Source organism: Scomber japonicus, chromosome 24 (assembly GCF_027409825.1).
Source record: "Scomber japonicus isolate fScoJap1 chromosome 24, fScoJap1.pri, whole genome shotgun sequence".
Classification (NCBI taxonomy): Eukaryota; Metazoa; Chordata; class Actinopteri; order Scombriformes; family Scombridae; genus Scomber; species Scomber japonicus.
In genome coordinates, this window is record NC_070601.1 from 6,067,092 (window position 1) to 6,090,053 (window position 22,962).

General features: G+C 39.4%; 1 protein-coding gene and 1 long non-coding RNA gene across 3 annotated transcripts in view; both read left to right on the top strand.

The window, feature by feature from the left end:
* filip1l (filamin A interacting protein 1-like) overlaps positions 1 to 22,962 on the top strand; it is a 44,458-nt gene that overhangs the window by 12,386 nt on the left and 9,110 nt on the right. Inside the window, exon 1 of one of the 2 annotated variants that reach the window (XM_053314725.1) lies at positions 18,757 to 18,851. The exons of the other annotated variant lie outside the window; for it this stretch is intronic. The gene's annotated coding sequence lies outside the window, so the exon portion shown is untranslated. Of the gene's footprint in view, positions 1 to 18,756; positions 18,852 to 22,962 lie in introns of those variants that run through there. 2 annotated transcript variants of the gene reach the window in all.
* Positions 5,168 to 6,270, top strand: LOC128354506 (uncharacterized). Its single transcript, XR_008321069.1, has 3 exons — positions 5,168 to 5,258; positions 5,494 to 5,609; positions 5,990 to 6,270. It is a non-coding gene; the product is annotated as an uncharacterized LOC128354506 (long non-coding RNA).

Below are 22,962 nucleotides of genomic sequence, written 5' to 3' on the forward strand. Positions count from 1 at the left end.
GGATGCAAGACTCGCTGCTCGTATTTTTCCAATCGTTCTTTTCTTAATAAAGGGAGAAGGACATAACCCAAAATAGATTTTACATAATGTGTGCTTTTCCTGCAGCATTTCCGGTAATGACTGTTAGAGGCCCAAACATTTGCCATCTGGTCAGAAAACTGCATCTAGAGCTATTTGACTTTAGTGCCAATGTTTTACAAGTGATAGAAAAACAGGCATGTTTTCTTGATCAGTTGTATCTTTTAAAGCAGTAGAAAAATGAAAAGAAATCTAAAAAAAATCTGCTTTTTCTTTCAAAGTGCATAATATATCTTCCCTCTATTAAGGTACATTTTTATTAACACTGTCAAAAAAAAGTCCTTATGCTAACTAGTATGTATGTGACACGGTTTAATTTCAGAGTGCACTTTTCCTTTAAATGCCTGATAGAGAATACCTCAGGGCTTACGTACTGGGCTAGACAAAGTTAACAGACTTTATGGCGTCTCTTTAAAGGTCTTATTTCAATGACAGAGTGACAAAACAAGGGCAATTATTGGTGACATAGTGCTTTGTGATGCCAAGATCGCACCTATGAGTTCAGCTAAATATGAAATCTTGAGTTTTCCAATAGAATTAACTGAGCCTTAGGTGTTATTAGAGCAGCCTGACAGTTTATTTATCACTTTTGTCAGGGTTAAAAATGAGCAGGAACAACTGAATGGCTGACTGAACATAGCTCGACGATTATTACGGTGACTGGGAATCTGCAGGAGTGATGTATGAGCTAATCTTCTATTTGTGAAAGGAAATAGCACCAAGGGTGGAGGGACAGGGTCAAGGAGGAAAAATGCGGCTAATGTAGAGTTAGCATGACATTTCTACGCTTGCTGTGAACCGTGCTTGGCCTCTGCCAGAGCTGGAGACGACGAATGATGGCGAGACTCAAATTGCAACAGGCAACAGAGAAAATCCAAAGAGTGACATGTAAACCTTGTAGAGGATACATTTCCCCGCCAGTGAGGGCTAATCTCTCTGATTTACCTTCTTCTCACATTTGTTCTAGCAGACACCTTCTTGAGTTACATCTTGGCAAAACATGGCAAAGGGAAGCAGAGAGCCATTTCTCCCTCCCATCCTGTCAGGCTGGAAGGAAGCGACAGCGAGAACTCACACATTACGTCCTCGTAGCTGGCAGCTGCGGTGCCTGAACAATGAGGCTGTGCCTGCACTCCTGGCCAAGTCAGTGTCGAGATAGTGAGTGAAATATGGAGGGAGGAAAGAGCCTGCCTGGATCTGCCAACTCAAATGTCTCATTGTGGCAAATAGGCTATCTGGACGTGGCCTGATGAATTGTGCAAACAGGGAAAGTGACATTTTCCCCCTTTTCTTTTTGACAAAGACAGGATTACTGACGCACTTTTTATTAACATGATAAACATGTAATAAATTAATGGTTCAGCAAGACTATTTAGCATTTAAAAGCAGGATTAAAAAAACAAAACTCTATGTAGTTCTAAGCAGATATAAGAACATTTAAGTGTGTATTCATTATTTGTCAATAGATATACTGTAGTGTGTGCTATGAAGCATCTAGATCTGATAATGAAACAGTTGAATGACTGTTGACAAAGTATCATTCATATTTAATGTGGAGATTTACAGTGTGATTACACACAAGAAATAAACTGTTTATATGTATATACAAATCATTTACAGGCAGGTTTAAAAATGTTTATCAATGCTTGAGTTCAAGTCTTTGAAAGCACATGACATTTTTGACTCACTTACTAGGTTTTTTTCCAGAGCTTTCCACAGAGAATAAATGATACAAAAATACTCAATTAAAAAATATAGTTACTTTAACAAACACACTTAGTAAATATTATGAATAAATAATTCATAGTTTTAAAAAGCTGAGTTGATCATGGTTGAATGAAGAAGTTATTGCTATAGTCATTGAAAAATACCTAAATATGTCCTTATCTTTGCCTATTACTCTATTATAGTGTGTTTCTAGACCATTATCCACTGTTTTGCTAACGATGGTGTGGTTGTTAAAATCAAATATTAACATTATTTGGGCCAGAAACTGAAGGCAAGTGGAGCACATGAAAACTTAATTACCACACTACATCATACCTTAGCCATCGCTTTAGATATGAATGTTGAAAAAAAGTTTAAAAAAGAAGGTATAGTAATTGGCAAGACCCTGGCAAATGAGTCTACTGAGGACGTTCATGTCAGCGTAGCTCATGACCTCATATCCTGTTTCAACCACTGGGAGGAAGAGTCAGTTTAACAAGACCGAAGGCAACAACACTCCACCTAAGGGACTGTTATTTGGCACAAAAAGGATAACTTTTGGTTATCATTTTGTTCCCATTTCATTACAGTGTGGAAAATGTTTGCCTACAAGATTCATTTGGGGAAGTTCACATCTCAGCATATGCTGCTCATCTTGATGAAGGACAGCTCGCTGTGCAAACAAAGCAGTTAATAATAGTTTCCTGTCATGTGGTAGAAGTTTAGTGATTTATGCCACTATTGTTGCCGTCACTTTCGAATGTTGTGGCTTTTTTCGCCTTGCCTTAAACTCAACTCATCACACTCCATAAAACAACAAACGCAGTTATTATAGTTCCCTTTCATTTATTGGTATTTGTGTATTTTCACTTTATATAGAAACTCTCTAAAGGACTGAAAACAAATCATCATAATTAACTTGAAGTGATCAAGATGTAATAAATGGCCAGTGAAGCTGAATATATTGTAGATTAGAAAAACAATGATGTGTGGAGAAATATAATTAAAACTAAACTAAGTCTTGGGTATATTTTAGTTCCCACTGAGTGACAAGTCTAATATGAATTTGATTTCTTTGTGGAAGTGGCTGAAAAATGTAGATATATTGTAAGATACTGTAGATATTCTGCCATAAATTAAACAAATCCCCTTTCTTGAGTCACTGTGTCTGCAAGCCAGCATTGGGATTTTATGGGATTTGTGTAAAATTGAAAATAGCTCTTGTAACTCTCTCAGGGTGTTAGAAAGCAACTGAATTCAGAGGTGGTAACGGTTATTAGGGATGTTTATGGGGACCAGGGTTCAATTTACTTTTCCTTGACGAAGTTTGTCTGACCAGCCCGTCCGCACAAGAAAAACCACAGTATAGGTTTAAAACTCAGTCCGGCAAAAACAACCTATAGTTATGTTTATGCCATCTGGTGGCCGCAGTAATTAGGACCTGGAGAAGTGATGCAGTTCAGATGACATCAACATCAGATGACTTGATCATAAGATTTTTTTTGCCTTATTAGGAGGAGGCTAGATGGTAAAAATTTCACTTCCTGTTTCAAACCGCAAGTGTCATGTTTCCAAGGTATTTAAAAAAACATAACTTTGCTGTACTTACTATTGCCATGACGACAAAGGTTGCATAACTTTAAGGAAGTATCATGTTTCAAGGCACCATTTTAACCCAAACCATGAAGAGATTTTTGTGCCTAAACCTAACTAGACTTTAACCACAGTGTTGTCACATCATGAAACATCTTGTTCTTTTTTTTTTCTTTTTTAATATTACGGTGCTATGGGTCGTTCTGGGTTCATTACTATGGCGGCTAGATGGTTTAAACTTAACTATAGGTTGTTTTTTGCCAACTGAAATTTAGACCTATACTATCATTTAATTAAGCCGACGTGTTGTGGGTGGGTGTGTGTGGTCTGACAGCGACCGAAAAACAAAGCTACTGTTTTTGGATACTTGTAATTGCAGCTTCTTGTTGTAGCTGAAGGAGTTACATTCTGTTTCACTTTTTTTTCTTTTTTTTTTAATCTTACAATGTTCAAAACATTTCATCAAAAGGAATTCGAAGGGTTCAGATTTCCTATGTTGTAAATCCTTGTGTAACATGCAGTATGAAAGAGTTTGTGGTTAGTGTGGGAGTAAAAAAAATAAGATTCAAGGCCGTATGCTTGGGTTCAAGGAGGACCTGTCGAGACTGAGGTGGTCTTGTGTCAAGCTGCGATATGGAAACCAAAATTTAAAACTTTGGGGATTGACTCTTTGGCGGGGAACAATAGAGAGCTGTCAGAGGGACCACCCTGTCCCAGTGCATCCTGGCCTTTGACAAGACTCTCTGAATCTAGGAAATAAGAACCACGGTTGGGTTTTAAATTTCCTCCTCCTCCATCCCTTGGCCGATCGCAATGCAAGGTGCTGGAGATGATTGATGAGAACGTTTTCCTGTAAGGTTATGAGACTGGAGGATAGTTGGCATTGGTGTATTTCATACAGAGATACTGATGTAAACATTATCTTTTCAGACACACCTTTTCCCTCAGTGGTAATGATTCCTTTATAAATACTTCAAGGAAATTAATAAAACTTAATTATTTATCTGAGAAATGTCTTTGAGTTGAAAGAATGTGGAAGCAATGTTCAACAGTTCAGTCTTTTACAAGCCCACCATGCCTCTGCAAAAACACTGCAGAAATGTAACTTAACTCTCAATAATATGCATGACTTAACATAAAACCAAATTCTGTCTTTTTATGGTAGAAACGCATGAGACACGAGCACCGCCAAGTAAGTTAATACACCAGTATAGCAAGCTCAGTGGCTCCTATGGTTAATCATTTATACTGCTGCGAAATGTAGAATATGCTTTTTGAGCAGCAGCGTCATAACAGCAAAACAAACAGCATCCACCTTCCTACGCCCAAAACTCTGAACCACCCTCTTCCTAGAAGTCATTTCCAGAGTAAAGAGTCTTTTGATGCAAGCCCAAAACCTCAATTACACTGTATTTTTCCAAGATTAAATTATGCAGTCACTTTAGGTTAAGGTTCTACTAAAAAAAAAATCCTCCTCGCTTGATGTTGCATTGACCTGGTGAGAAGCTGCAGCCTCAATGAGCCACGAACGACTGGCACTTAGTTTGATACCCATGTAGACTGAAGGATAAAGACGTCCTGTACTGTAGATAATATTTTGATGGGTTTGCTGCAGGATTTGAAATTGTCTGTGCACTCCGCCATAAGAGATTAGAGTGATGAAATCAGACTTTTGTCAAAGTCCAGGGGCTGATATCTCAGGACAAATGTTTTTGGGCTCGAAACTAAGCAAATCCCCTTGGCAGTGACGGAGGAGGGTGGGTGGGTGGGTATGACTAAAGGGTGGAAAAAGGGTTTAAAGGGTCTATCCAGTTTCAGGAGCCTCTCATGGCTTAGTGAAGTGGAAGAAAGAGGAAGTATCCATGTCAGCAAGGAGACAAGTAAGGTTGGATACTTAACCCTTATGCGGCTTGTACAAAGAGCAAAGTGGGACATTAAAAAATTATGCTTTTTCTTTCTTTCTTTGGTCACCTCAATAAATACAGAATGCCTTATCTCATTCTTCCAGAAAGAAAATAATGTGCTGTTTTATTATCAGTCCAAACATATTGTGGCATCTCAGTGAACCTTCTCTACTCATGTCACCCATAATGTGTTTGCATCCAAATTTTTCAGAAGGGGATCTTGTAAAAAGTGTAAGCATGCCAAGGAGGAGGTACGGTATCTGCGGTTTGGACAAAGAGCAAACACAAGACAGAATAAATGCTATGCCTGGATCTCTCTAATTTAATGTAAGTATAGTATGAGCTCATTCCAAAAGGCACACTCATTTTTATGTTGCTTTCTTTCTTTTTTTTTTTTAAACAAAGAAAATTATGAGCTCATATTTCGAGAAGGCGTATATTACAGCCAGTTTTATGCTAGACCCAAAATAACATTAAAATATGATTTAGCATCAATTCTTTTGCTCTGTTAGACTTTGGCCTGCTTCGGACTTAGTGCACTGCATCCAAATTTTAATATAACATTTTAAATGGAAGCCTTTCTCTTGTTTGGAAAGGCTACAATTAAATGCATTTTAGGATAAAACAAAAAAACTGATTTGGTATTTGTTTTGAGCCGCAAACATAAATATATTCTCTTGTTTCATCTGGCTTCCCGAACTCAACAGCTTGGGGTGCCATTGGGAGCCTGAAGGCTGGAAAAGGAGGCATGTGATGGGAAGGTTGTTGGCTCCAAAAGTGCTGTTTGGGTTCCTTTGGGCAACTTTTGGGAGCTTAAGCCCCAGTTAAGCCCCAGCTACTCAAGTGGATCTTCTGAGTGGCCAACAGTCTGAGACTGCTGTTGTATTAGAAATCTCCTGGGTGAAAATGTAGAGTACGAGCTGCAGAGTGTTGCAGAATGAAATGTGTGTCATGACCATTGAAAAAGCATGAATAAACTAAGTTTAAAAGGAAGCACACAAAGAAATAGAAGGTCCTATTCTTTCTAGTTTTTACACATGAAAATTGTTTTTCACTTGAGCCTCATGAGACAGCCAAATAATTTAACTTGCTCAGTATTTCGCAAAACATCTGAAATGTCTCAAATGAAACAGAAAATGAGATCAAATGACATCCACTAAAGGCTGCAAGTACAATAAAAAAAAGGCTGTTTGGGTTTACTTTTATAAATCTGTAAACATCATGAGGAAAGAAAAGTGTTTCCGCAATCATTAAAGTTACTGTAAATGTTACAAATGTACAAAAAACAACAACAACAATACAGAAATGTACGGATCTTTGCAACAGATGTTTTTACATTTTTTAAATATCTTGTAAACCTCTCAAGACTCGGCGCCTTGCCAGGGCTAATTGCACTGAAAGAAAATAAAATCACCATCAATCCTCATCATCACTGCAAAGCATTGGACAAAGCAAAACCTCATAACCCTCAGCGCTAAAATGACTCTCTGGAATCCCTCCAGATGTGAGCCATCTGTTGTGTTCAGTCACTGAGGTGAGACTGGTCGTGTCTATCCAGACGATGACATCACCCAGAATAGAGACGGGCTAAAATCCAACATTCAGTCCTTTCATTAATAACGCTGCTGATCCAAGCCTTTCAGGCAGCCCTTCGACATGCACTAAGGTATCCCACCGGTGTACTTCATCAACATTATAAGTGTTTTCTGTCACAGGGAGCCCAATGCAGCCAAAAGATCTGAAAACACTGAAGTCGTACTGTACCACAGTATCCCCAACATGCCCCCCCCCCCCATTTCCCTGAGAGGTTTCAAATTTTATGGACTGGCATCGCAAACAGTCATGGTTGAAACATCAACAAAAGAGAACAAATCGGACCTGTTTAACAAAGGTCACAGGATAAAAGCTACCCAGAACAACTTTAAAAAAAGATATCCACTTACAGGCTTCAGTACACTCATATTTTGAAGGATTTTTTGATTTTTATTTCAGTTAATCTCTTTATTTGCAGTGTTGTTTAAAACGTAGCTAAAAACAATAATAAATCCTTTTTTTTTTACAGTTTTTACACAAATATGGAATCAGCATCTAAGCCTCAGGCATCAGTTGACTGACATTTGATAGCCAGCGTCGCTAAGAGACATGCTGACATTTGGCCCCATATAGCCTGCAAACAATGATTCAAGATGCCCCCCCCCCCCTTTTCAACAAGCCCAAATAGTATTGGTAACGATTGAAGACATCTGTCCCTTTTAGCAGTTATTCCCACTAGCTGTTATTTTTCTTTCACATCATTTCAACCCCTTCTGAGTCATGAGCAGCTCCTGCACACTCAGCCAGCACTGTGTTCCTTCCATATTATAGGAACACACTAAGCCATCTCTCTTTCACGGGTCCATTTACTACGATGGCAAATAGCTAGTCTGTCAGAATTCACAGCAACAGGTAGTCCATAAGTAGTTGGTGGTAGCTGGTCACAGAGTAATGTAGCGATGGGACACATGCAGCATTAATGTTATATCATAATTTAAGTAATTCTTTTTGACTTGTAAATAGCTTTCAAGTAAACCTCCAAGTCAGAATTACAACTGGGATCATTTTAAAAGCTGTGACTTTGCACCTAATAAGAACTTAATGCCTGAAAACTAAGCAAACACGGACGTCTCAGATCAGCCAAAATGTGCTCTTCAAAATAAAGTTGAAGTAAATTGAAATCTTGTGTAATTTTGTCTACTATGTTATCATTCAACCTTCACAAGTTGTGAGATGATGTGAACGCTTGTGAGCTTAAGTGATTAAATTATATTTTAGCCCTCACTCATAAAGATATTGGAACAATCAAATGATCAATACCGACATCGTCAGTGGGAACCAAGAGTTCACGCCATATTCAGCAAAACCTGGTCAATAATATATAATAATTGGACACACATCTAAAAACAAAACCCAAAAAGAAACCTACAACAACTAGCACAGGCCTGCTGCTAGCATGAATCCATATAATCCCTTTAAATGCAGGTAAACTGCTTTGATGACTATAATGAACAATGACGTCCTGGCGTGTCCCAAGTGGAAAAGTACGAATTCTGATGCTATTTCTATTCATTTGTAAAAAACAAAAAAAAAACGTACAATCCAAAATACAAGAGAAGGCAGACAGAAAAGTTGGCTTTATCTCATTATGTACGACTTCAAACGTCAGTTGATGATAGAAGAGATTAAGTCAATTGAATTAAACGCATTTCCTCCACATGACAATGTAACTAAATAACACACAGGAGATAAAAGGATGACACACACAGTCACGAGCGTCTGTTCAAGGATGAGAATGTTGAAACAAAGACAGATGTGGGGATGACATACAACAATCCTTGAGAAATTGAAGCGATGACTTGGCAACTAAGTGGTACGAGCATTAGTCTGCTTCTCCTCACTTTAATTCAGAGTCAGAGACAATTTGAGGACAGCTGCCAAGTAATTGGGATAATGAAAGCTGTATGGTCCAACAGGAAGTGAGGAGACAATAGAGAGAAAGACAGAGAGAGAGCTTGTGTCCAGGATCCCAAACAGCCGCCCAGCCGGGGTCTCATCCCCCCTGAGCACTCTGGGAGGGGAGTGATGTCACCGTGACTGCACGCACACACACAAACACGCTCACCGAGACAGACGAACAAACTCACAGACTCACAGTACATCACTGCTCTGTCTCGCTAAAGTAAATTCCAGCGTCACACCCGACATCCCGAATCACTATCATTTGCATTCCTCTTGAGCACAAGGAGGTGAGCAGCGAGTGGGAGGATCCAGCGTGAGCGAGCGAGCAGCTGGTGGGACGTGATGGAAAGGCTGAGAGAACAGCCGGAAGATAAGACTGGGGAGAATAAATGACAGGAGACAGAGAGGAAGACGAGAAAGGGAAAAGAAAGGAAGAGAAGGAACAAACAACACTTGTAATAAAACATGTGACTGAAGTTGTTATAATGGGCTGAGGTTGCTGAAGGATCGCTGAAGGTTACTGGAAAGGTCACTTTAAGAATGTGTAAAATCCTCATCAATTGTCATCTTTCTGATTTATGACTGAACAGCATTTTTCCTTCAAAGCCATGTATTTCTTAATATTTTGAGTTCTAATGTCAGTCAGTTGGACTGTATCCAATAATTTCCGGAACTTAACAAAAAGGGTAAACAGTCACTTCAATGATTGGCCAGATATGAGGAAGGGAGGAAGTGGGATACATTTGCCTCCATCACTTTTTGCCATTTATGTATACAGGGAAAAAGTCCCATGTGAATGTTTATTCCGCCATCACCATAGTTCATTTTCACTTTGTTTTTATTAAAAATTCAAAGTGTCCAGTCTTTTTTTTATTGTTCTAGCATTTGTCAAAAGTTGTAACTTTACAAAAACTTGAAGCAGAAGCATTCGAGTCTAAGTCGTTTAAGTCTTTAGGGTATCGAGTCTGAGGAGTCGAAAGCCAAGTCTCATAGCTGTTGAGTCTCAAATCCAATTTTTGTGACCTAAATCTGACTCCTGTCCAAATTTCAAGTTTACAGCTCTGGCAAGCAGCACAATTTCCTAAACATGACCGGTTAAACTGATTTAAGAGTAATTAAGAGATATTTAATCATATCATATTTAATATATGGTTATATTGATGTTTTTGTGACAAAATTTCGTCCGCGCAGTGTGTAAATCACCAACAGTATCCTTTTATTTGCTGTAATCTGATAACATTTCCCCATTAAATGTAACAGATCACCCGTCATTGCTTCCTAATCGCTCTAATCCGCTCACATGTGTGCCATAATTTTTGAAAAATGTGTGTCATCTGAGGTCTTGCTCCTCTCTCTGGAAGCCAAAGCGTTTTGAGAGGGTTCGGATAAATGACGGATGAGGACATCTGGTGAGTTTTGTCAGGGGTGTGTCATACTATAGTGGGGTACTGTGGAGGTAGAGACAGAGAGATGGACAGAGAAGGATCATTTTAGACACATAAAGAAGAGCAATGTTACTAACAAAACAGAATGCAAGTTTTTAAACTGAACTGTTACACACAAAGAGTACTGCTGTGTCAAAAATGGTGTGAAATACCGAAACTAAACCCAATGATGCTGTAAAGAAAACAAAAGTATTAGGACTCACTTTTATGAGCCAACTCCAGGCTAGAACAAGTTCCCTGAGCCAGTTAAACACCTTACATAGGCACAAATTCACACTCAAATATAAAATCTCTCTAAAAACAGCACGATGAGGCCTTGCAGACAAATGCCAAGTCTCTCCTTCCATGTTTTGGTAACACTTTTTTATATCTTCTGACTTCTCCTTGTCTCCTCTTACTCCAACTGATCCCCCTGTTTGACAATCTACTTTTGGATGTGTCCTCTATACAGTCAATCCATCCAGTGTTGAAATAACGTGATTGACACGCCGTATCAGTGGAGTGCTTTTCACGGACGGCAAGGCTTTTGGATTTTTTCCATTACTGCAGTTGTGAAAGGATGACCAGATTAGGAAACACATTTCCTGTGTTTAAAGATGCTGGGAAGTGTTTGTAGATAAGTCAGAGAATGAGTAAATGAGAGTGATATCTGTGTAGGAGTTGGATACACAGTGCTGACGGCAGACTTGTGGATTCCTTCTGTTTTCTTCTGCTGTTGGCCTCATACTCCACAGAAGTTTGTTTGTCCTGATATGAAAGCGTGTGTCAGAAAGAGTGGGTGGATGAACTGAAAACTGCAGTTTACACGGACAACATGCTTAAAGTATACTGATTTCAAATGGAACAAACTTCAAAAAGAAAATGCATTTTCTTAAAACTCAATTAGCTGGTGGTGAGGTTGCAGTTTTTCCGGGCTGAACCAGCATTTAGGTACGTACGCTCCCTTTTAAACACAGTCTCAGCACCAAAAAGCTTTGAAGTGCAGTTATCTTCAACTGTGTAAATACAACCTTTGTTTTGGAGCGGGCTAAGGGGCTGATTAGGACAGAGGTGAGGCTGGGATGTGGATGTTGCCCCTGGGAAGGCAAACATTAAGAGATTAGCCAGGTAGTGGTTCCACTGCTTCCTCCCACTTATTAATTGCTCGGCAAAAACAGGCATCCATGAGGAAGGTGGAGTTTGTGAGACAGCCTGACGCAATAGATTTACAGGTGGATTCACGAGCAGACAGGAGGGGAAAAAATGTTTCAGGCTTTAAGACTTTACAATTTGCGAAAGATCGGCTCCTTGAAATCTGATCGAGAGCCGCTCTTGTCCGCCTCCGTGGTGTCTTTGAGATCAATGCTAATCCATCAGGAAACCATCAAACAGTCTCTAGAGGCAGATCCACCCCGCTCACCTGACAGCTGGATAGATTATTGTGTGTGTGTCTGTGTGTGTGTGCATCACTTCCCTCTTCCTGTGCATTTGCTGCCAAGTTGGACTATCCATATTGTGTTGTGCAGATATTGTCATTGTCTGAGTAGGGTGTGAAGCTTAAAGGAATCGCCCCTATGTACTTTAGGAAGTTAAAGGCAGGAATCTGGCTCTTATGCTCTAATTGTTTTGATAAATTGTGCTAAACACATACCTCTCGTAGGTGTTAACACGCCAATGGAAACGCCACAGCAAATTGGGTCACACTTAGATGAAAAAGGACAGTCTGCTCAGCAACATGTGTCTCTGTTCTGTCTGACTTTTTACAGTTTTTTCCTCTGTGATATATTTTGTTTACTTGAAATGCTGTAAGGAAAATGAGAGGACATGAGGGCTGCCTCCTGTTCGCGATAAAATACCAGCAGCTGTGACAGACAGGTGAAAAACATAGAGTGAAGGAGTACACATGTAGTCATTTTGCTGCTCATTTCCATGTTCATGTTATTCAGAAGCTTCAGCTCTAAAAAGCAACTCCGCCACACGTGACAGCCTCTTTGTTTGAAGTCTATGATCCATTGTGTAAAGCGAGCCGGTGCCAAGACTTCACTATACTGAACATATAATGGTTAGCGGTTGATGTGTGGCCCCCCGAGGCTTTGAAATACACCACGCCTGTGCAAACAGCATTCGGAACATCCTCCTTAAGTGTTTGCGATTTACATCAAAGTCCAAAGTGTTTGAGGGGTAATGATTATCAGCTGTACCAATTGAGGGCAGCAGACACACGCCTGCCCCGCTGACTTGACACACACACAGACAAAAGAAACAAGAAAACATCTTTCTTAATTTCTCACTACCAGTGTGAGCCTTTGTTAGGCAATAGCTGTTGTTAGGCTGCAAATTATAGCCTGTCTGGCTGGCCCAGCCCTCCAATCTGAAGTTGCATGATTGATTTCTGCCTACCGCTCGCTATGATGACGTGTTTCATTCGTTATGCAGTTGGGTATATGGGTTGGGAACTATTTGTTCCTATCGCTGGATGTGAAGAAAAACAACATAAGATTAGTCCTTCAAGACCTAATAAAAAATGGGCTGCTATTCACCTCTATCACCCCCCAAAAGTTTGTCTTAATTATTCAACCCATGTTGAACTAAAAGGTTTGTACTCACATTGTTTGAGGGGAATTGAGGATATTTTACAGTCTTGTTCATTGTTTTGTGTCTAAACAGGTCTTTTATCATTTTCATTACACCAGAAACCTTTGTCATTTGAAGTAATTACTGCATATTTAGTAAATGGTTGATATTTCTATAAGTTCAAAAGAAGGCAGATCAACAATAAAGAACACAAAGTGCAGCACTGCTAAGGGTCTCTTGAGGTTACATGTGGCTGTGAGGTCCTAGTTATGTAACAGTGAAAGTGAGTAATGGAGGCAGGTACAAACACAGGACTCAACAGAAAAGAACACATGTTTGTTGTTTCCTTTAGTCAAATGTTAATAATAGTAGCTGAGAGATCTTAAACATCTGCTCAACGTATGTATGTATGCTTTTTGACAGTAGATCAGCATCATTTTGAGTCTAAATGTAAAAGTTCAATGTCTTGTATAATATAAACAGAACTAATGGGTTGGATGAATATATATTTAAACAAATCTAAGTGTAATTCAGGTAATACAAGAACAATTGAATATCTTATAATAATCTTACTGAGGGAGAATGTTGTGAGTGAAGAAAAATAAACCACTAAAACACTTTTTTTGGTTAAGAGGGCAATACAAATACTTTTAGCGCCAGATACCTCCCTGAAGAGGTAAAAGGTCAATGTCATCTTCCACCCTCACTTTCCAGTAGAAAGACAAACAAGCACACATAGAAATACACACACACTTTGTGCCAAGAGCAAACATTCTTCTGCATAACTGAAGATGGCAAAAGCATGAAAGTGAGATTAAATCGTGCGGGCAATGCAATAAAGAAAACCAGAGAATACAGGTTAAATACGGGGAACACAAACATAGATGAATCAAGCCCAAATGCAACAGGCAATTACAACTATTTGGATGTGTACAACAGCGTCACAACAACGGGTCGTCACAACAACAAACCAAAGGTCTCCAGCCAGAGAACGGCCATAAAAACAGATTTTGGCCATAAAAGGCCAGCAAACGTCCACATGAGAGTTTTTAGCCTGGCAATCAAAATCACGTTCCATTTTAACAGCGGAGCCCATGCTGAGGCCCAGGCTGAGATCAGAAACAAGAAACAGACAGAAAAAAAACAGAAGTGGAGAAAGACTATGAAGGAGAAAGAAGCTAAAAGAGAAGGGGGGCAATGAATAAAAGAAAAACAAACATAAAGAGGAACGTAGAGACAAAGTCATGGGTGGATTAAAGAGTGAAAGAATTCCTGCGAGAGATAGAGATAGAGCAAGAGAGGGGGAGGAGGGAAGGACACATATGGATTTGATTACATGCCGATGATGTCATGTATGTATGTCAGGTAATCAGCCCCTGGGCTGTGTGTATCGCACAAGCATGTGTGTGTCAGACAGCGCTGAGTGTACAGGGCAAGACCAGGCCTTGTCTGTAACGGCTGCAGAGCGGCAGTTCGTCTGATGTGCAACGAGAAATCACACCAAAGACAACATCGCAGTCAGTGGAGAAGGTGACTGTGTGCCTTCGTCACAGACAGCTGATCAGACCATTAACTCACACATATAGCTACAAGGTGCATCAGACAGACACTGCTATACAAGTATGAAACCTTTGTGGGCTTTGCCAAAACTCCACTTTCTGGTTAAGACATTAATGGTTTATCAGAGTCATGCTACATATCAGCTATCAGCCAGCTCACACACACATGTGCACCTACAACACTTCGAAGCACTACCATACATACGACAGCTGTACTTTTCGTCACGTTTGTCGGGACTGTGGACGTAACAGAAATCAGGGATATCCCATATCATGTGTTCACTCACATAACACTACAAGTAGAAGACAAGGGGTTTTTGAAGTTTGAGTCAGACCAAATATAGTCTGTTGCATTGGCGAGGTAGAGAGAAGAGGTTGAAATGTAATACAGTCAAATATAAATCCAGTTTTGATTATACCACCATAAGGTTTAATGCTTATTAGGTGCCAAAACACAACGCAGTGCTTTATGATACTATGAGAAAGGATTTTACAACTCTGGAAAGTTATCATGGCCACTTTATCCCCTTTTTAAAAAAATTGTGTTTTAAAGTGTGTGTTTGCATGTATTTGATTGGCTAATACAAGGCCCTGCCGGATTCTGCTGCATTATGTTGAGCCACTTTGAACTGTGTGGTCAGACATTTTTAGCTGTAATGCATTAGTGAGCTGCATTTCACGCAATCAAATCAAAGTCAAAGTTGGACGAAGTATGACGGGTTTTTCCAATCACAAATCGTCTGTTGCTCCATATCCACTCATCCATCCAAGCAGCTCATGTTTTGTCATTTGGACACTTGGAATTTCCAGGAAGTGCCAGTTCAAAAGAACAAAAAAGCATGTTGAAATGCTGGAAGATCGTGCCTCGGGATTTAACGACTGCCTCGCAGAACCGCACACGTTGTTCATCCAAACCAAATCCCAAACCTCTACATTCTTCTGCGCATTGTCAGCGCTGTAGTCATCCCATCGAGGTTACACATTACATCTTCATCTTCCCACTATTTGTCATTTGGCAGAGGCTGTCACAGCAAACATGTTTGTGTGGCCTGCTCTTGTGTTTGATCCCTGACATCTGTTTCAAGTGTACAGTACTCAAGGCCCTGAATTTGTCCAGATCTAGAAATAGAATCTAATTTTGGATGACCGAATTGTTTGTTCCAAGTACAAACAGTTTGTTGCAGGGAAATGGGAGAGAACACAAGACTAAAATACATCATAGTTTAGAGCTCAGTGGGCAGTTTCTGGCCTCACTGACTCTAAAACTGCAGATTGTGAAATATTACATTTTAAATTGCCCGAAGTCAATCCTGCTATACCCAGGCGTGTGCTACAGCTCCCCCCTATTCCCGTGGCCTTGTGGCAAAGTATTTCATTGCAATGCTACTTTAAAGACTCTTGAGTGCTTAAGGAAAAAATCTCTCCCAGCAGTCATACTTTCAAGTGGACACAGGAATTGTTGTTTTTTTGGAGTGAGTGAGCTGATGCTTCGGTCTTGGCGGGTAGTTCAACCGTGTCGTTTCGGTTGTGCTTCCAACTCCTCCGACCTCTGATTTTTAGCTGTCATCAACACATTTGACACAATTACCATACGGTGCCTAAAGAAAACTCTACAGCATCACCATGTTCGGTGTGTTGAATAATACGTTTAAGTCTTGCTGTATTCTGAGAACAAAATTAAATTTGGTGTGTTTACACAGGCAAAATTGAGAGTTCCTGACCAAAAATACATGTTATCTTTGGCTTGGGTTTGCATTGTGTGCGCAGACCGGTCATCCAGAGTTTTTCACACAGCTTCATTCATTGTCCTCCAAAAACTATCTCCTCCAATTGGTCGAAATGCCGTGATTAATTGCGATTTTTTTTTACGTAAGACGCCGAGCCACATGTTTTCGGTTTCCTTCTTTTTAAGAATTTGCGAGTCGTGTCTGGCTCCCACTGCGGCTCACAAAAGCTCCTCCGTCTGCCATGAAACAGACAGGCTTCAAGTCACAGTGTGTATGCTGGCGTTGTTGCTCGCAGTGTTACACTCGTCAGCAGTTTAAGAACACACCCAATTAAATTTTGCTTGGAGTACACTGTTGGCTAAAGACGGAATATTTATGTCCCACATTTCCGGATTTAATATTGTCGTTAAGTTCTTGAAGATGGTTAGTAGATGCTTGTGGATTTAAAGCCGACATATCGGATTTTTGCCGGCTTTGCTCACTCATCTTTATTGTAACTTTGAAGTGTGATATAATCATTTAAAGCAGACAATGAATGACAGAATAGGTTGAATGAAATACACTGATAGACCATTTGTGGTCTGGTTCAACCTGCGTCACTACTTTGCTCAAACCGGTATGACATAGTTATATTTTTACATAAAAATACTGACTAGTGCAGCTTAAAAATTAATCCAACAAATCTCTGTTTCCCTAGTAACGGCTTAGTAACGGTGACCTCAGCCATTGTGAAGCCATGACATATTTTATTTAGCGGGCAGGAGACAGGAAGAGTCTTGCCCTTGTTATTTGTTCACACTGCTCACTCATAACTGCAATATACTGCCTGAAAGCATGTAATGACACAATATACTCACAAGCAGATGTGTGTATCTGTCTAATCTACTGTCTTATTGCATGTGCTTATCTCACTGCATGTCATCGCATTGTCCCTTTAAACCAAAAACGAGGTCTTGTTGTTCTTGGACCGTGTTTGTCAGGAAGTATCTATGTCACTACTTCACTCGCCAATATGTTCCCGCACCATGCAGTGTCACCAGTCCCATTGTTTGAGTAAACAGAGCACATTTTCCCAAGAACAATAGAAACACTGACAGCTAAACTATAACCTCCCTGAAAAATCTCTATAAAATTTGCTCTCCCATCACATGACGCACAATGTTGAGACTTTTCAGAGATGGATTTAGTCACCAGCTATACTCTTGAGAAATGTATGAGCAAGGTGAGGGAAATCTGATAATGAAAGTAAAGACTAAGGCAAAGTGAAGTGAACAATGTGCCACTGATAAGAAGAGATGTTTGCAGGCTCAAGCTATGATTACACTGTTGCAAGAAAAGCCATTATTGTGTTTGCAGAGCCATTAGTTTAAAGACACTTTTACACCACAGGTAAGGTGTTTAATTACCTTACCTAACAGATACTCTCACAATGTTGGCTGCACAATAATGGAGAATGATGGAGTATGACTCAATATATTTAGTACATTACTGAACAGCAATTTTAATTCAATTTACCACTATTAGGGGAAATTGTGCTTTTTACTTAACTGCATGTATTCATGTTAATTGGCTGATTTAGATTTTATACATTTAAAAACATGTTTTCATTCAAATAAAAACATGATGCATAACAGATTAGAAAATAGCTCCATTACAACTAAGCTGCAACATTAAAAGTAATAACAGTATGAAATATGTTATTCTGCATAATGATTACTTTTACTGTAGGTAACTAAAGTACTTTTTTGGTAAGAATGCTTCTGTAGTTTTACCTAAGTGAAATTATGAAAACATTTTACTTAATGCAAATCCCAATACTTCCACCACTTATGTAATGTAGCCTACTAAATCTTATTGAAAGGAACTAATGGCATACATAGGGCTTGAAGGGACACAACTGCAAGAACAGATAAATTAAAGTTTTGAGTTTCATGAGTTTATTTCCTACCTAGATTTTACATTTTTTCATTACTCAAACATGTCAAGAGACAAAATGTTTTCACTTCATGTTTCCTAGCATGTTAGCAGTGTTAGCATTCCTCACTGAGACTAAGCTACCAGCTGGCTAGCAGCTAGAAACGCTCTTATGATTTCAATCGTGAATAACAAACCGTATCAGTGAAACTGTCAACATGTAGCGGGTATCTGTCGTGAGGTTTGAATATATTATTTACATGTCAGAGATATGTGTTGCACGTCTTGTCTTGTTCTGCAGTGTTGGTCTCAATTACAAATCGTCATGCAAGAATGTCTTATTAACTTTGCGAACAGGCAAGATTCTTTTTTTCTCCCTCTTTGGTTGAATATATGACTTAAGTTGACAAGAGCCAGAAGGAAATACTGTAACTTGAACTCCTTGTCTCTCTTCACCTACTGCCCTGTCTGTGGAGTAGTGACAGACCGGCCAGATATTTCACACATTACATACGTCAAGAAAAAACCCTTTCCCTCCTCTCCACCACATCCTTTAGTTAAACAGTCACTTTAAGAGACTCTCAAACACTCAGACATGTGCACGCACATGTACACACCACACAGTTACACACATGAGCAAGCACACCCCCTTCTTGCGAGTCTCTGCAATGCAAAGCTCCATATAAGGACATGCTGATGATGTAATGGTCCATAGGCAGGGAGCACATCCCTTATTGTTTGGTCTGACTGCAGGAATGCCCACATTACAGCTACTAAGAGAGTGAGACACACACACAGAGGAACAGTTGAGAGTCGGGTGTTGTACGGCAAGATAATGAGCTTATGGCAGTGAAGCTGGGAAAGCCTTTGGCACAGGTAGGCACACTAAACATTGTACAAAACTCTGGATTTGGGGAGAGAAACTTGCCGATCTCTTTTATGTCTTCGGGACATACAGATGTTCAGGATAGCATCATTTTATGCTGGAGTCCCAACAGTTTGTAAACCTGAAGTTATATTGCATGGTTTGTAAGGCTAATTAAATCTGTTTAGACTTTCATCTATAGATATTGTGAGTAATCTCTGAAAAGTTTAAGGTTGACTTAAAAAACATTTTTAAAAAGTAGTCTAGGATGTTAATGAAACTCTGTACAATGTTTGTCTCAGTTAGTATTTCACATGGTTTGAAATGAGTTCAAGTTTTAAATTTTTTATATGTATCAAATTATTTGTACTCTGTTGTGGGAACTTCATAAATGCCTCTAAGCAATGGATTAGATCATATCAGCTTAATTCCATGTGAAATTAAATTTAACCTACTCGTACTGTGAAGAAATGCTGAATTGTGTTCTGATTTTAACATGCTGTGGAGTCGGACTCGGTTGTCTGCCATTGAAAACTTCACCAAATATATTAACTATTACAGAGCAATGATGTTTGAATCTCAGTCTCATATAGAAGAGCTGTTAAGCATGTCACAGTAGTAGCTACTCATACTTTCTATGCAGGAATCTGTCAATTTGTAGAAAAGCTGACCTAGTTTCACACAAAATTCACTACAAATGAATGACAATGACATTTATTACTTCAATGAATATGGCATCTTCATGCGTAGTAGAGTTAAAAGACTAACATATACTGTACGGCTGATACTGATTCTCTGATAATGCAGTAAATACTTATGTGTACATCTCATACTTTATTAGCATATAATCAAAGACAATCGAAGAATTGGTATTTTTAAAAGAATCAAGTATTTTTGATGGCTCCTAATTGTCAGATACATTTACTTCTCTTTTCTTTCCTGATTGACTGTGGTTCAAAAGAACAATATATTTCAAAATGGGACATGAAAGGAATGAACCCTGGTCTCATATAATTACTACTAGCATGAAAGTGTATATTAATTAGACTTATTCTGGGTGATCTCAGCAACTTTGTTGCATGGAATAGAATATATGTTTGAATGAAAATCATCTGTGGACTTGTAATACTGAATGGTGAAATTTAGGTAGCAACATTTCCATAATTTCATAATTTTGGAAAATAATCTAGGTTTCTAGGTCTATTTTAGTAACACAATGCTTTATTACCAATATTACCATTTCCTGGAAGTCAATAAATATCAGTCCAACATATTTTACACTTGTTGATTGCACTCTTGGGGCGTATCACTTAGCCTGTGTGGACTTTAAATAGAGTCCACGGACTGCATCAATCAGCATCCCCCCTTCAAACTTTGTCACACGAGGGCAATCGGCCCACCATCTGCAAGCTTCTCCTACAGCCGAGGTGACCATGTGTGCATGCACAGGATATATATTGGTCTGTACACACATGACCTAATCACTTGTGGTTAGGAAATGGCACAGCAGCCCTGACATATGGAACGTGTAACACAGCTAAAAGCAGCGGGTGAGCCACAGTTTCCAGCTTCAGAAGCCACGTAAAAAGAGGGAAGCCCTCTGTTAAGCTGGTGTGCTGGTGTGGCAAGTTGTGACTGCCTTGTAGGGTTGGCTGACTGCTCTCGACATGATGTTTCTTTTTCTTTTTAATGGTATTTCTTCTATGTTAGCTTACAGTTGAGGGGGAAATTACATTTGCAACAACCCAGAAACAATCCTGTTGAGTTAAGATATCTACTTCACCCTAAACCCACCAAATCACTCGGGTGCAACCCATTTTTCCATGACACATTAACGACCCGCAGCAGTGGTCATACATCCGTTTTCAGGGAAACCAGTCTAGAACCGGTGCCTGTTGCAGAGCTTGTATAGGCTTCAATGTGGGTGGTAAGGTGTCTTGTAACGTTGATAGCCATGAAACTGTTATGTCACCAGCTTTATGTGTAGCACTTTACAATTTATTCCCCTTAAATAATGTTCTTTCAAGCTGTAGGGTTCTCTGCATAAAAGTATGAAACATGACGGCGATGGAAATGTGGACAAATGCTAGATAGATCAGCCATAATATTTACGTGTTTCCAGAACACATATGGAAACTGCCTTGACTGACTTGTATTAAATGGTGAAAGCTGGTGCGCTACCACTCCTTAAAGTCTGGTTGGTCTCCAACATAAATCAAGGGTCAACTGCAGGATAATATTCTTTTTCAAAAGATCACTCCATCCATTGTATGCCCAACCTATAGAGAAGGCAAACTTGAAAATCTGCCTCAAATTATATACAACACCATAAATAGTCTCAGGTGTAGCTCTGTTAGCTGAATACACTCAGACAGGGTGAGTGTGCCTACTGAGGAACAACTGATGTGGACCAACATCTCCACATGTACTAACATCTCTATAAGTACCACAAAGTGTATGTGAAATACAGCATTATAGTCTCCTAAAAGGCTATAGGTGACTTGCTTTTAATAATGCACAGTGCCCTTACATGCCAGAAAACATGATTAATATCCAGCCCAGGACTTAGACGTATTTTAAAATGGAGTACTGGCCGAGTTTCCACTCCTACTAGGGAACAGAGCATTTCTCTTTCTATTTTGGCTGATGACATCACCAGAAAAAAAGTGGGGACTGAGATAAGAGATTGAATAAACAGTGATTAGAGGCGACAGAGTAGTTTGCAAGCAAAATTACTGTCTGTTGTATGAGAGCTCTGCTTAGCAACACAGTGTTTCTATGAACACAGTCCACTTTTAGAAAATGTCATTTTTCAACACATGCTTGTTTCTAGATAAGATAGTCAAATTCCCTTGTACAGCACTCATCCAGAGTCCTTGAAAAATGCAAGAAAAAGATTATTAAAATATTTTATCAACACTTCCAGCAGCCAAGATATAACAAGGGCAAGCTTTGAGTCAACAAAACTTAGATAGGCTACACAACTGGGATACTCACTAATCTTAGAATAAAAATGGAGCTAAAGTTAGAGTTTGAGTTATGTTTTTGAAACCAAAAAAAGTAAAATGATTTAACAGTAGCACATCAACACAAAATGTGTTTACATAAGGCATTGTTATGTGTCATTTTATCTTTAGCTACTCAGATTTTACTCTGGGTGAATGGTACATTTGCAACTTAATCCATAACAGTTAATACTGCTATTGTTTATCCGCTTCGTGAAATGTCGCCACACCCAAAACCACACTAATAATGAATTCATAATTATTACGCGTGTCCTAATAATATTTATTGAGTGTTGTTTGGTCTGGATCTAATTGCAACATATGGATGCAGTTACATGTGTCCCCCTGCTTTCTCCCACCCTTGAGTAGCTACCGAAGAGTGAAATGACACATGCACTGTACTTGTGAGAAGTGACCCGCCCTACCAAACTTACATCATGGCCCGCAACTGAAGTGTACATGTGGACTTAGTGATCCCTGAGAGTGTGCATTTGTGTGTGTGGGGGGATTTCTGTATAAACTCTGTGGGACTGTAATTGCCTTTGGAAGCAGGGGGAATTCCTTTAAATGTATAAGAAAAAAAACGGGGAGGGTAGGTAGAGGTGGTTTTGGTAAGGGGGAGGAGGACTGGTAGTAGAGGAACCCCTTAATTAAAGGATTGTTCCATGCCAGTGGGCCATCTGTGTGGAAATGCCTGGCAGCTGCGCACACAGCAGTCATAACATCTCTTCCCTTGGGGCTGTATAGGTTCTTTAGTCTGGTGATGTGTGCATGCACCAGATGCAATGACCCCAGCTATACACTGTACTTAAAGCATCATAACTGCATATGCATCCAATGGCACACATGTAATGTATTTTGACATCATTTGAGTAATCTGAACACCATCTGGGCTTTATATATCAAAATATAAATATTACATGTTCTCCACTGTCCAATAGATTTTTTTAGTAGTCTGCCTTTGATGTTTGTAGACTACAAGTGGATTGATGAAAAAACAACTATTTATGGGCTCTTAATGTGAAGGGGATTGTAGCTTACATCCAGTCTTAAATTTATACACTTGTTTTTGTTTTTCCTCACTTGATTTTAAGCTGTTTTGCGTGTCTTACTTTCC